The following is a 5,320-nucleotide window of genomic DNA, read 5'->3' on the forward strand; positions in this document are numbered from 1 at the left end:
GTGTTCGGTGTTTCTGGGCGCGTACTATTTGAATCATGAATCTTAGAGAATTGTGTCATATAGAGAGGATCATTAAGTTTATTAAGAGATTCATAATCATGCCTTCATCTTTCAAAGTAATTATTAGTACCACTTTTAATCATGACATCATGGCTGCAAGAAGATTTTCCGTAAGCATAAGATAGTTGCAAACCATACAAGTATTTTTCAACACAAGCATATTTCTCCTCTATTGTGTAAATAGGAGATTTCGAGAATAACATATGACTGTTATGGATGATAGCATTATCACAAACAACAAGTTTATCATTTTTATTCTCACATAAGATAGTACATTCTAAGCATGGAGGATTCTCAAGCAAATATAAGCCATCATCTAGAGCATCATCATATTCCTCTCTCTCATTAATAATTTTAGTAGTAGAGCTAGCAGGCATATTTAGAGGTGCATTGTTGGATTCTTCTATAGGTTGCACGGGCATCCCTAAGCTTAGGTTTTGATCATAATCCTCATGCATGAATTTATTATTTTCCAAGGTGGCAACATTTATTTTATTATAGTTATTAACATAAGTATTATCACTAAATTCCGTTTTGCACATTTGAAGGATAATGGAGATGTGTCCTTTCATCACACGTGCCTCATGACTAGTATTAAATTTTTCATTAATGGTGGACTCTAATTCATGGTGAAAGAGCAAAGTCTATACTCCATGTTTTGTCTGTTTGATAACAACACTTGAATGAATCTCACCGTGTACAAAGATTGTCTTTGATAGATTTGCAAGTGCACGGTGACCTCGCTGAACACGTCATGATCGGAGGACTGAAGCGTAGCTGATAGGTTTTATGGTTTTGTGTGTGTATCGCGAGGTGACATGGTTGGAGAGGAAAAGAGGAAAAACCAGTTTTTTCCTGACCGGTACTACCGGTACCAGTAGCGGTAGTACTGCTACCCTACTGGTACCGCTCAACGGTACCGCTCTAGAGCATTGCACTGAGAAAGTGTTGCGGTCAGAAACCCACCTGCGAGCAGCGACGGGCAACACCGTAGAGCCGGGAGGCTCCCAGGACTGCGGCTGGCCCTGGTCCCTCCGAGCGACGGCCCGCAAAGACTCGGCACGCACGTCCGATGCTTGGTGCAAGGGCGTGCCACCTGACCTATACCTGGTCGGGAAGGTGTTGGATGTGCCTCGCTTAGTTTCCCGCATGGCATACACGTAAACATTAAATACGAGCCTCGATCGGCTCTCGGGTTGTCCCGTGAATCGGCTCAAGGAGCCGATCCACCCATGATCCGTACGAGGTGTACGATCGGATGGTGGTCCTGCTTGATCAAAATAAAGCTAAAACGACCTACTACGATTTAGGGTTTTCACCGCATAATCGGAACATCCTACTCGTGATTGAGCCCAGCGGCCACGCACGGTGATCGTAAACCGACCCTAGACAAGGCCTAAAAACCAACACGAAGTTGATCCTCGGAACATCCCGTCTAGGGCTAGCAAACTACACCCTACGCGCCACTCGGATCCTTCAACCCGTTTGTAAGGCCTAACTATGCAGATATTAAACTAATCCTTGAAGAACAAGGAGCAATCATAACGGATCGGATCTACTAAATAATGATCAAGCGGGGTGCCGCCCTTACACCTAAGATAGGTGTAAGGACGGCTAGACGTCTAAGGGTTGCACGACGACAGCATATGATACGATGAACAATGCTAACCCTAACACATCTATGATAACTACGTTGCTCGCCATCAAAAAGGCTTCAGCACGAGCAACGCATGAACAACGAATAAACATGTGCTGCCTAGATCGCAAGATGCGATCTAGGCAGCATGATGCTTACCCGGAAGAAACCCTCGAGAGAAGGGAGTTGGCGATGCGCCTAGATTGGTTTGTGGTGAACATGATTGTTGTTTATTTCATAAACCCTAGATACATATTTATAGTCCGTAGACTTTCTAACGTGGGAATAATCCCAACCGGGCACGAGCCCAAACTCTATCTAACCGACACGTATCCTACTATGTTACAGATACACGGGCAAACTAGCCCAAACTTTGTATACAAGGCCGATTCATGTATTTCTTCCATGTATATTCTTCAAGCCCATCTTCCATCGCGGCCCACCTCTGATCCGGTCAAATTCTGGTGATAACACATGCCCCCCCTGGTTTTGGAAATGTCAATTCCAAAATCACTCTGCTTTTTCTTCGTCGGGTCATGTCGTGGCAGAGCAGAACCGCCGCAGTATCCTTCATCATGATGCCTTGCCTCCTCCACTTCTCCGCGTGACCTGGCAAATTTTTTTTTCTGTTGGGCACCACTTCCTCGGAAACTGCTGTGGCATTGAATCTCCACTATATCCCCTTTTATTTAACCGTTCCAAACAGTTTGCTTCTCCATCCTCTTCGCATTAGCACTCCAAAAGCCCTCCTCGCGCCACCATGTCTTCTTCTTCCTCCGCCTCATCGGGTCTTTCCACCCAATCCTCCTCCTCCCGCGAGCCGACGCCGGAGTGGGACCCGGAGGAGGCCCATGCGGCCAACATCCGCCGCGCCATCGAAGCCGGGGAGGAGTCTAGTCACGACTTCTCCGTCTGGTCTGAGGACGACAAGTCCTCGACCGACGGGGAAAGTGACCTCCGCTTCCTCGCCAACGGGAAGCGGAGGAGGAGAGCGATGACGATCGCTTCTCCCGTGATGACTTCACCTTCTCCGAGGAGGAGGAGGAGGAGGGACGACACCTCCTCCGACGAACCGCCGGCCAAGCGCTTCTGCCCCTGGCCGGGGAGCGACTTCGACAGCGACGACGACGACGCTGACGAGGAGGACGAGGACAACGAGGGTCCTGTCGGCGGCCGCTACAGCAGCGACGACGAGCCCGCCGGGAGTAGCGCCGATAGCGGCGACGACGGCGACGACGAGGGCAGCGACGGCCCGTAGATAGGACCCTTAGCCTAGGATCAGTAGTAGTAGATGGGGCAATGTATCCCCTAGTACTTCCTTTTGAGAGCAATCAGCTCTTTATGTAAGAAATCTCGTTTATCAATGAAGAATTTCCCCAATTTGATTTTGCCGATTTCCTTTATGCTAATTTAGCCGATTTCCCCTTATACTGACTTTGCCGATTGTCCACTTAGCCAATGCTCAATGAGCCGATGGCAACGCATCGGTCCCTCATAATCCGTCCTTCATCTCTTCGACTACGGAGTGATCGTAAACTTGGTCAATGCTCAATAAGCCGATGTCAACGCATCAATCCCTCACGATCTATCCTTCAAATTTTCGACCGATGACTTTGAGCTCTGGTGGATCACCACCTTTGAAGAAGATTGCGACGCAGGACCAGCCGATGACACTCCAATCGGCTTCTAAAAACAGAGCATCTACCAGGCCAGCTGCCCCCCGAGCCTTAGTCAAGGCGAAAACAGTGATGAGGACACGTAATTTCAGACAAATGGACCTGAGCTCGATCATGTCTGAGAAAGCTACCATGCAGAGCCAGCCAGAGCCGATCACCTTTCTTCCGTTGAAAGCCGATACTGCAGATGATCACCAGCGGCTTAGAAACCAAAACTCCTCTGACAAGGTTGTCTCGTACGCCAAAACTCCTCTGACACAGAGTTGGAGGTCCTCGTGTCTTGAACACGCAACTGGTAGATCCCATGAAATTTGTACTAGAGTCGATGGCTGTGCATCGGCTTTGTTCCTTAGCTCTAAAGTCGATGTCCGTGCATCGGCTGTACATCATGAGAAATTTTTTTATCGGCCGATTTTTCTATCGGCCCCCAATGTTTCACTGCACATGTATCGCACATGTTCATCTGATTAGGTGCCCCCCGAGCCGATTCTGCCAGGTAACTGCTGATATCGGCTCTGTGGTTAGCCAAGGCACTGTATGTGAACGTCGGCTCCGTTAGGACCAATGTTGACTTCTTCCAGCTCATCAGCCGACGTAAACCCATTGCCCATTAGATTGATGTTGAACCTAGAGCGAATACATGGCGAAGATAATTTTGGCCGATTGCTGGAATCGGCCTCCATGTTGATTGAATTGCTCAATGAAGGTTTTGCAATGTTCCTCCATAGATCCTTGGGGCCGATCACATGGATCGGCATCGCCACGTTTGTCCATAGATGTTGCTCTTGTTACACGGTCAGGCCGGTGGATAAAACCAGCCTAACCCCGTCCTTCGTTACGTCGATGCGCTCGCAGTCGTCCAAATTGATGCCTGAGAGTGGCTCTTGGCCTGATGTCTCCCAAACGTTCATGCCAGCCGTTGAAATCTCGGCTGAATCATCTGCGTGGATGACTTCTACTTCATCTCCATCCCACTGTATTAGGCATTGGTGCATCGTGGACGGAATGCAACAGTTGGCGTGGATCCAATCTCTCCCTAGTAGGACAGCATAGGTGCTCTTGCTGTCGACGATAAAGAACGTCGTAGGGATGGTTTTCCTTCCTACGGTCAGATCCACGTTCAGAACACCTTGTGCGTCAGATGCTTGGCCGTTGAAATCGCTCAGCGTCACGTTGGTTTTGATCGGATCCGAGCTAGAGCGTCCCAACCGACGTAGCATGGAGTATGGCATAATGTTGACTGCCGCTCCGGTGTCCACCAACATCTTGTTGACAGGCTGCCCATTGATGTAGCCTCGCAAGTACAGGGCCTTCAGATGTCTGTAGCTTCTTTCTCGTGGCTTCTCAAAGATAACCGGCCGTGGGCCGCAGTCAAGTTGTGCCACAGGTGCTTCGTCTAATCCTGGAGCACTAAACTCCGTTGGAAGGATGAACACCATGTTTGTGCCAGCCGATGTCTCATCATCGGCTTTCTTTTGTCCGGGGCGCCACTCTTTCCTTTGTGAACGACCTTCTTCGTCCAGGATTCGCTGAATTTTAGCGGCCAGATCAGGCCGCGCCTTCCTCAACGTGTGCAGGTATAACCTTTCGGCTTCCTCCAAACCACGTAGTCGCTGAACCCTACGCTTTTGGGAACGGCTGAGCCCATCAGGGCACCACCTTGGGCGATGATACTTATCTTCTTCTTCATCATCGTCCTCTAGTTCCTCGAGATCTTCTACCCGAGAGGACTCAGCGTGCTTGTTCCGAGGCGGGAGAGGCCCTAGACGTTTGAACACGGACACGTTAGCTGCATCCTTCTTCTTTTGTCTACATTCTAGGCAGTTGCCGATTGTAGGCAATCGGCTCATTCCTGAATCCCAGCAGTGTCTGAAGAAGGGGCAGTCCCAGTGCCTATCCACGTCGTCTTGCTCTCTCGACTTTTCCTTGGCGTGGCGCTCATATCTCT

Source organism: Lolium rigidum, chromosome 1, assembly GCF_022539505.1.
Source record: "Lolium rigidum isolate FL_2022 chromosome 1, APGP_CSIRO_Lrig_0.1, whole genome shotgun sequence".
Classification (NCBI taxonomy): domain Eukaryota; kingdom Viridiplantae; phylum Streptophyta; class Magnoliopsida; order Poales; family Poaceae; genus Lolium; species Lolium rigidum.